The sequence below is a fragment of the Coturnix japonica genome, chromosome Z (genome assembly GCF_054131305.1).
Source record: "Coturnix japonica strain WE chromosome Z, WE-NBRP24, whole genome shotgun sequence".
Taxonomy (NCBI): Eukaryota; Metazoa; Chordata; class Aves; order Galliformes; family Phasianidae; genus Coturnix; species Coturnix japonica.
This window is the reverse complement of record NC_140702.1, coordinates 37373222-37383613: the sequence shown is the minus strand read 5'-3', so window position 1 is coordinate 37383613 and position 10392 is coordinate 37373222. Positions and strand designations below refer to the sequence as shown.

The 10392-nt window shown below is 46.8% G+C and overlaps 1 pseudogene across 1 annotated transcript in view; it reads right to left on the bottom strand.

Annotated features, from left to right (window-relative positions):
• Positions 1 to 1996, bottom strand: part of LOC146753925 (syncytin-A-like) — a 3860-nt pseudogene extending 1864 nt beyond the window's left edge. Inside the window, exon 1 of the transcript XR_014939687.1 lies at positions 1 to 1996. This exon is cut by the window's left edge and continues 1864 nt beyond it. The product of XR_014939687.1 is annotated as a syncytin-A-like (transcript).
• Between the last annotated feature and the right edge of the window lie 8396 nt (positions 1997 to 10392).

Below are 10392 nucleotides of genomic sequence, written 5' to 3'. Positions count from 1 at the left end.
CTGCTAATATTAACAACCCCCCCTATTGAAATGTTGTTATGGTTTTGCAATTTGGTTGGTGTTGGTATTCCACATCAGAACACCATGCCTCATAATGGGAGTAAAGGGGACAAGTTTTTTTTTCTGTGGGCTGCCTTAATGGGCATGTGGGGAGGGGCACCAGAAGGGAAGTGAGGAAGGGGACGGGGTTGCTGGCCGGCTCCCGGCGAGGAGACAACGTGGTCAGAGCTTCCTGCCTTTCACAGTTCCATCGGTGAGATTGGGGACTTGGTATTCTCTTTGTTGAAACTCTCTTGTTGTTGTTTAGTGTTATTAGGTTATTAAACTGCCATTCGTTCTCAGATCACCTTTTTTTTTCTCCCTCATTTTTTGTTAGACCTAATCGCAATCTCCCTTCCCTTCCCCTCTTCCGAAACGCACGTAGCCGGGCCGGGCCATGCCGCACTTTGCCGTACCGTGCCGTGAGAGAAAAGGGGGGGGGAGGCTTTTGTTCCTGCTGCCCCGGGTTTGTGCCCACTGTCCCGGAGTGAGCTCTAGAGAGAACTCCGTGACAAATGTTTATAGGACAATCCCCAGAACGATAAGGCACCGAACCATTAGGGTAAAACCCACAATATCCTCCATCAATGTCGAAGGTCTTTTCATCACGGGGATACACAAGGGTATAGGGGATGGTTTGATTAGTTTTCAGATCCCAATAGGGGCCCTCTGGGCCAAGAAGTTGCTGCCTAGTCAGAGACAACCTCTTCATTGAGCCGAAAATCATGCACCCAGGGGACAACCATCGAGAACTGTTCTTATCCCAAGTATCATTTGGCACCATTTGCGAGCCGAGTAAGTCCAATTGCTGGGGCTCCTCGGGAAGGGAGATATTTAATCTACAGATGGTACAAGCCATTTTCTTTCCAAGATAATATACTGAATCGTTTCCCAGCCACCTCCAAGTCCTTTCCAACCCACTGCAGAACCGCAAGCAACCACCCTCTTCCCCAAGGTAACCCACAAATGCCAAGTCATCCCATTCTGGGACCCCTATGAGACATGTCTGGAAGGGCGACGTAGCTGACTGCAACGCAAGGCAAAACTCTGAGGTCCCTGTATGATTGGCCCACGTGACCCAAAGATTTTTAGGTTGCTTAAGTAAATGGATACCCCCTACTGGTGACCAAAATAAACAGACAATACACACAAACATTAACATAGTTACTTTTGTTGACAGCAAAGGTTGTTTCTCAGGGTCCTCATGTTCTCCTTTCTTTGGTATCCACCAAGGAGTTTTCCTGGTTTTTTTCTGTTCTGAGTTCTCCGGTCTCTTCGGCCGCCCAATCAGCAAGTCATATGAAAAAATACTCAGCTCTTGTTACTTCCTTAGCCTTCCTGTTTTGTGTAGCCAATTCTGGTTTAACTCGACGTGAGGGTACCCATTGGACATCCCCAGTCTCATTATTCTTGACCGCTGCAAAGCCCCTGCCCCATACTAGTATTGTCCAACCTGACTCCCAGGATCCACTTTCAGTTTTGATTTTCACCGGTGGGCCCTCCTGAACGATTCTTGGTTGCCAATGCTTTTGAGTGGGGGTTCTCGTGCTCTCTCCCCGCTCAAAATGATTTAAAGCATATAATGCTCGAGCTAAAATTTCACCCTGCTGTGCAACCGGGATTCTACCCGTATATCCTTCCCCCTCCCCAATCACCCGGATCTTTTCTTTGAGGAGGCGATTAGCTCTTTCCACAATCGCTTGGCCCTGGGAATTTCCCAGGATGCCTGTCGTGTGTGTAATATTCCAACACGCCGACCACTCCTTTGTCGATCGTGATACAAAACATGATCCATTATCTGTCTTAATGTGACGCAGCATTCCCATAACTGCGATAGCCGTAGCCCAATGATGTTGAGCAGCTGTGGAGTTGGCATGAGCATGCTGCGTGGCTACAAGTATTGAAGAGGAGGTATCGACCGTAACTGCAAGCCACTGGCGGGGTGCCATTCTCGGTTCTAAGGTGAAGTCCGTCTGCCAGACTTCTAACAGAACGAGACCCTGTGGGTTAACGCCAGCCCCCAAGGCAGGCGCCGAATTACAATGCGGACACGTCTGTACCACCTCCCTAGCCAAGGTAATCGGGATGGAACATGTCCGTGCCAGTGCCCTGGCCCCTAAATGTAAGGCCGCATGAAGGTCTCGGGCCTCCCGAAGGGTGAAAATGTGACCCCCGGCTGCTCTATCTGCCACCTCATTGCCCACTGTAAAAAACCCTGGGACATCAGAGTGACTTCGCACATGGAGGATGGCCACCGGGTCAGCCCGGTAAACCAAGGCATCCTCTAATAAAACTACAGGGTAGTCCCTCCCTCCCCATGTGCAGCAGTAACCTCGCAACAAAAGCAGAATCTGTAACAATATTGCAAGGGTCAGAGGGGTACAATCTCAAGGCGACCTCCACAGCCCTGGCTTCCAGCATCTGGACACTCAGTGTGAGATCTGTGAAGGTATTGCGGTCCCAAGACCCATCAGGTGCTCGCCAAATCACCACCCCCTGACAAGTACTGGAGGAAGCGTCAGTAAACAAGGTTGGGCCCTCAACGGGAGTGTCCAAGACTCTGGTGCGCAGGGAAATTTGTAGGGGTCGGGCAAGGTCAAAAATGGGCAACGAATCAGAATAACAGAATTTTCCCGCAAAATCATAAACAGCAAGGGAAACCTCATCTGAGAGTGGCTGAACATTCCGGAAGGCCACAGGTAGGTATATGACGTTCAAATCCTTGCCGAACGCCCTAACTGCCGCAAGCTGTGCTTTTCATAACAGGATTGATAATTGTTCTAACCACGGAGTGAAGGCCCTGGCTGGGCAGAAAACAACCAGAAAAGTGGACGGGCTTTAGAGCCCAATGTCTGTCCAATCACGGCAGCTGAGCCATGCTGACACCTGGTCACCGCCACTTCCAGCGGACTATCTGGGAGCCATCGTGAAAGCGTGTTACTAGCACTAGCGGACAAGATCTCTTTCCAGGCTTGTTGCATGCCTTCTGTCCACTCTCTAGCCTCTTGGGGATTCGACCCCTTCAATTGGTCATAAAAGGGCTTCATGAGTCTAGGCGGAATTCCAACAGCGTTCCTAATCCATTGCAACGCACCAACCAGTTTTTGAACACAACGTAGCAATACGCGGTTCTACCTCTAGTCCTTCTGGAAGTACTGTGGAGGGGCCAATTCTGTATCCCAGGAATTTGATTCCTGGTTCCTTCTGTATTTTTTCTTGGGAGATAACAAAACCTGCTGAGGTCAAGGAGTCCATCACTTGAGAGGCTAAATTCTCCAATTGCTTATGATCCGGCGCTGCAAGCAAAAGATCACCCATTAGGGCGACCTGACAGTTTGGAGTAACCTGCCTGACAGGTTCAATGACCCTGCCCACTACCAGTTGGCAAATCGTAGGCGAGCAGACCATTCCTTGAGGCAAAACCTTCCATTGGTACCTCTGCACTGGTTCCAAATTATTGACTACAGGCACTGTGAACGCAAAGGCTACCCGATCTTGTTCAGCAAGCGGAATGGAGAAAAAACAATCTTTAAGATCAATGACCATCAATGGCCACGTTTCTGGGATGGCTGACAGCAAGGGTCCTCCTTGTTGGACAGAACCAAAGGGGGTTATCTGGGCATTAACTGCCCTAAGATCATGTAGGAGCCAAAAGGCACCTGAGGCTTTACGAATAACAAAGATAGGCGTATTCCAATTACTGAGTGAGGGCTCGATGTGCCCCGCCGCCAATTCTCGAGACACAAGTTGTTTAAGCACTGCTAATTTCTCAGAGGGAAGGGGCCACTGATCCACCCAAACAGGAGAGGCATCAGCCCTCCAATGGAGCGGGATCGCGTAATGCAGCGCTAAATGCTGGACAGCGGCCCTTAACATAAATCTGTCAACTGAAAACCAAATTTCTGTAAAACGTCCATCCCAGTGATTGAACCTGCCACCAGAGCAACAGTAGGCATAATAAACACGATCTTCTCAATAGTACCATCCCTAGCTAGCAACATAAGCTCAACTGAGAACCGGGATTTACTAGTGGGTACTTCTACTTCTGCACCCCCAACCCCTGTTATTGTGTTACTTTGCTTGATTCTCGGCCATTCTCTTGGCCAATCTGATTCTGCGATCACCGTAACATCCGCACCCGAATCAAGCAAAGCGGTGAAAAGAATGGACTTTGGGCCTACAACTGCAGCTCCGGGGTCAATGGCCATCATGAGGCGGGCGATAGGCCGATCGAGAAGGTCCTCCGTCACAGCCACGAAGGGATGACAGGGCCCTGTTGTTCTGGAAAGGTCCCCTGGGTGGCAAGATGCTGCCCCAGAAGTTGGCTTGAGGGGGCCCCCTGGGCTGCAGGTTGCTGCCCAAGAAATTGGCTTGGGAGGGCCCCCTGGGCTATAGGGACCCTCCCCCTCCCGTTTCCCTGAAGCAGGTTTTTAAGTTTTCGACACTTATGTGCCCCATGACCTGCAGTGCCACAGAACTGGCACCCTTCCCCCGGAGCATTTTTCTTTGGACACTGTGCTTTAAAGTGTCCTGTCTGGCCACATTTAAAGCATGGGCCTTTGTCCGTTTGTGGTCCTGACTGGGCTGCAGCTATCACCGATGCGGCCATTTCTTGGCATGACGCAGCCATGCCCTGTACTGCCGCCACAAGACCTTCCGCATGCAGCGGAGTGCTCTTTTGATGGTCTAGAACATACTTGATAACCTCCCCAGGAGTTGTTAAGTCTCCCGGTGCTGCCCTAATAATTTGCTGGACATCTGGCAGCGATTTTTGTTTAAGGCAATCAATAATCACAAGAGAGTGGACCTCTTTAGGTAAATCTGAACCCTCGACCGCGCGAATCAGCTGATTCGCAAAGTCAGGGAAGGGTTCGCTTGGCCCCTGTTTGATGTCTGTCCTGGATGTCTGTCCAGATGGCTCTGCAACCTTAGCCACTGCTCTCAACGCCTGGAGGGCTGCGGTCATGAGTGCAGCCACCTCCCCCGCTATCAATTCAGCTGCCTGACCTTCCGGGGATCCCACCATGCCATCTGCCAACCCTTGAAGGCGAGCGAGGGTAGTCCGCTCTTTTTTGCCACGCCCACGGTTAGCTGGGTGGGCTGGGTCACACGTTGCCTCTGCGACAATAGTTCTAAGCTGGCAGTTCCACTCATCTTGCCAGAGCATGTACTGTGCAGGCTCGAGGATAACATGCATCAGGTTCTCAACATAATAGAGTAGCAAATTGGAGGCCATAAGAGCCTCAACAGCTGACATCGTGACCAGCGACCGCAATCCTTTATCCTTTACTAGCCCTGCCAGGCGAGTAATCGCCTTGGTGTCCAAGGGGGTCCAAGCTGGTCCCCCATTTTTAACCACCAGGGGAAGGGCAAGTGTGGGTACGCCCGCGTTAGTGGCCTGAAGATCCTCCCTAGCCCTTGCCCAATCGGTGAATGTGGGCGGGCCCCGTCGAGTAGGGCCAGCCCCTTTTCCCGGATCGGCTGACAAGGCGAGCTCGCCGATCGCCTGTGTGGGCGGGTCCAAACTAACTGGTAACATTACAAAACCACGCCCCTGCTCTGGCTCCGGGGCCGGTTGTCCGGGTAACAAGGCGCCGACAAAACCACGCCCCTGCTCTGGCTCCGGGGCCGGTTGTCTGGGTAACAAGGCGGGTCAGCGCTCCACCTCCCCCGCGCTTCCCCCCAGGCACCCCGCGCTTCCCCCCAGGTTCTTTTCAATGTCCCCGCCTCCCCCCCCCGGCGTCTTGTAGGGAAGGATATAGGGTATGGGCTGGATAAGGGGGTGGAGGGTGGTTAACGGTCCGGGACAGAAGTGGCGGTGAAGGCTGGTGCTGCACGAGGGATCGAGCAACTTCTGTGGACGTGCCGCTTCTCGAAGTACAGGGCGGAGCCGATGGAGTCAACGCTGTCCCCTCCACAGTTGAGCCTGCAGAGAGAACAGAGCCGCCCCCCCCCGGGCCCCGACCCCAAGGAACTGCACCCCCCCGGATCAATCCCCAAGAGATCCTTAGCCCGCTGGTTAGCCAGTTTTTCATCGCGGGCGGCTTTCAGTGCTCCCAATACCAACCCCCAGGTTTTAAACTCTGAGGTTTTTTGGGTAGTGAGGGCTCGGTGAGATAGCGCTGAGGTAATGCCCTCCCAGTTATCCGGCTCATAAATGTCCGAGGGTGTCGCCAGCAACCCCTCCCTCTCCAATAAAACAAGAAGGGAAGTAAGCTCCTTCTTATAAGGGGCGTGTTTAGGGAAGAGAGATTTGCAGAAGGAAAAGAGTACCTTTTGACAGCTTCCATTGCGCCACCGACTCAGTCGGCACCCGGTGATATAGTCCCAACGGAGGGGAATGGCCACTTCCCCCCCGACCTGGGCTTCTGCCACTCCGCGACGAAAAGGGAAAGGGGGTGTCGCTCCGCAGCAGGAACAAGCTGGTGGGGCAGCCGCACCCGGGACGTCGAGGGTCACCACTTGTTACACGGTGCCGTACGTCCCGTTTGTCCCCGGGAATCCGCAGATGGACCAGATGCCAACACAACAAGGGAGTGCGTGGCAAAAGGCATTTTATTAAAACAAACAGACCCTTATATAACTTTTGGTATAGAACCTGCTAGAAAGTGGGCGGGGCTAATCCCACCCATCATGAATATTAACTAAGGAGGAGGGACCTGTCCGTCACATCCCGTGACCCCGCCTACCGCCTAATACACTACATGTTGGTGATTTAATTTCCCCACTTAGATCACATTTCTTTTGATCTGCCTAGTTTTATAACCAAGTTTTGCTTCCTAATTTTACTTCCTAAAATAAAAGTTTACTTCCATTTCCTGGAAAGTGGTCAGTAGATATAAAAAATGATTTTAGAACATTAAAACTTCAATATCTAGGAAGCTATACCAGGTTTTCTGGATTTCATTTTCAGCTTAATTATTTTGAGGTTGCAATCTTGCCTTGTCACTCATATCTATTGACTTCTTTTCTATTTAATTTGCATGGAAAGTAGATATACTTTATTGATAATCTTATTTTATTTGGAAAACATTTTACTGTTCTACAACAGTTTTAGCAGAAAACATGTTTTCAGCTCTGTGGCTATATTCTCATATGTAAAAATCAGTGGTTTACTTTAACTACAGTGTAGTATTTCTTTGACCGATTTCCAATAGCAGAGGAGAAATTAAACCAAGAGTTCAATTCCATGACTTCAGTTAGGATACTTCGACATGATTTCAATTTTACATACATTTCATCAGTCTCTTGAAGCAGATAAGCAAACTGACAGTGGGTAAAGATTTTCAAGACTGGATTTGCAGCTAATGTGGTTATCAGCACCAAAGATGTACATTCTTGGAAGTATTTCTAGCTGCTGTATTTCCTTGAGAAGTATCATATTTCAAAAATCACCTTTTGCAAGGTAATGAAGTATTCACCAGTTTGTGTCTGATGATGGTCCCAGGATTGCATGTTTAAATGTTGTGCTTCCTTCACATTTTGATGAAGGATGGAAATGGTAATCTGGAGCCAATGATATAAACTCTGAGACAATGGAATAACTTTTTAACTGACCTAAATCAAGCATAAACAATAGAGCTGTTTGAAAGGTTTGGTCTACAAAAAATGTCAGAGTCTTTGGAAGAATGCTGCTTCTGTTTGATCCGTCACTAGACTTCTCAAAACATGACACTCCTTGAACATAATATACTTTGATGATAAACGAGATTAACTTTCCCTGTACAAGTGAAAGGCCACCTGTTGCCAGAATGCCCATATTTCTCATTGGCTGTCTTGTAGCTGTCATCACTTCAATGCAATCTGCACCCAACATGCTGAAATATAATGAATATGTCAGGAATTGGAGGTCAGCCATCAAAGTACATGAAAACTTGGCTTGCATACAGTGTCAGCATGGAAGCCTCGCCTATCATCTTGTGCAAAGGATTTCTGCACCATTTGATTTGTTTGCACAGGGTTTGTTTCTGTTGGATGGAACACATTTACTGAGAGGCTTTTTGACAGCCCATTCAAACGTTTTCAAATTGGAAAATGGTGCTTCTTGTTTCAGGCTCTGTAACTGATGGGTAGTGTGAAATGCTACTGTAGCTGATCATATTTTGTGTTTATTGCTATTATCTTAGCATGAAAAGACCCATGATGAGCACTGAAATGTTTTGATGAGAGAAAAGGATATAACAGGGTGTCATGGTTTAATAATTTTGTGATTTTGCTATCAGTATTCCACATCATAACATCATATAAAGCATGAATAATTTTACTAAATCTGCAACTTACAGAAGAAGTCTACATCTCCCAGAGAACAACATGGTCAGAGATGGATCACGGGACCTGGACACTATATTATCTTTGTTGCAGGCTAGACTGATGTTTTTTTTGAGTTCTGGTGTTCAGGAGAGTGTGTGGGAGCCTTCATCATTTCATCTAGATTCACAGTAGGCCTCTTGGTTTCGGGACTCATTCTCTCTCCTATTTTGCTTGATTCGTTAGCTCAATTTTCAATTATATTGTATTATATTGTGTTATTCTGTATTTCGATATAGTATTTAGTAAATAAGTGTGCCTCCTTAGATCGTTGCCACTGTTTTCCTAATTAACTTTTCCTTTTGGCCTAGGGCCCCTGTGGGGTCCGCGGCCCCCCCTGTCATGGACGCAGGTAGATTTTCGTTAAAACCGTGACACAGTGATACAGTGCATCTATCAAATCCTAGCCCTTTTATTTGTTTAAAAGTAGAAAAGTAAAAGAGATTATAGCTTTCTTCAGTGGCTTTGCAACATTTTTGGATTAAGGATTTCAAATTCCTAGCTATGGTGAATCCAGTGGTTTAAAACGCAATAGAAAACTAAACTTCTCATGGGTTCCCGTCTTCATGATCAGATATCCTGACTGTTTTAATCCAAGCTGATTATAACAATGCCAAGTTTGTTTTATGTGCATTCTTTTATGTATCTTCTCATTCTCCTCTGGTTGAATAATTAATATATGCATTACTCTTCACATTAAACCATTTACACATTAGGATTTTTTAGGACATCAGTATATCTTTTTTGGCACAGACTTTCTTCTTTGTCTTCTGTACAACTTATCCTTCATAAGGCATGCCACATTTTCTTGACTGCACAGGCCAAGTTACTGCTCTTCATGCACACCAGCTGAAACAACATACTTGTCCTGCTAACCTTGGCTCACTCCAAGGAGCATCATCATTCCTGAAAGGAAATTCCAAAAGTACCTGGGTTAAAAAATCTAATTGCAATTTCTCCAGTTTCAAAAATATGGTTGTGTATCTTACTTATTCCAGGCTAGTTGTCAAGGTCCTCAGGAAAGATCTTCCTTACTGTAGCAGCCAGAAACATAGAAACTGTATGTGAGTTCTGGTTTCTCTTCACAGGCCCACCAACATTTCTGTATGTCTTCTGTGTCTGTCAAATCATTTCAGCTACCTCCTCAGTATGCTTTAGCTTTGGCAACAATACAACAGGGTATCCAAGAAACATAGGCAGTGCTGTGGGGAGACGACAGAATAAGGCAAGTCATTTTTTTTTTCTTGTGTGAGAAAGAATAGGTTGAAGGTCTGCAGATATCTTGATTTGATTTCTAGCTTCCTAATCTATGTGTCCTGATTGTTCTGACTGCTTAAATAAATTCTTTCATGATTGATTTTCAGTTTCATTTACATTCTTTCTTTCTTTCTTTTTTTGTTTTTGTTTTTGTTTTTGTTTTTGTTTTGTTTTGTTTTGTTTCAGAGGTTAAATTTTTTGAATTGTTTTTGATTTTATTTGTCCGTTTGGTTTTGCTTTTGTATATTTTGCTTTGGTTCTGTTTACTAAAAAGAAAAATGAAGGTAGTTGAGCTGTGGCCAGTTATTAACAAGCGGATGAAGTTGGCTAGATAGATAAGAGTGTAAGTAAACTGTTAACATCTCTAAGGGAAAACAGGAAATGCAGGCTAAGTCCCCCTCTGACTGATGTAATTTGTATAACTATTTTTTTCCCCAGGACTTTATCCTACCTCAGATCTCTTATTTGTTGGTCTAGCTGTTTGCTCTCTGTCTACTTAGACTTAATCACCTTCATGTAAAATGTGATGTATTCATGAAAACTGAGACAGGGTGTCTGCATGTATCAAGTAGCTACTAAGTCACAGAAGTTTCTACTTCCCTGACAACTCTTGCAGGTGATGCAAAAAGGGGCTATACCATCAGTAGAACCTGAAAACCCCACTCCCTTTTCAATGTGTGTTGGTTAGGAGCTTTGATGGGAGAGAGATTTGAAACTTCTGAGCTGATAAAGAACTTGGATTTTGTACCTCCTGTCTATTTTGCAAAACATTTTAATATCTTGGCACAT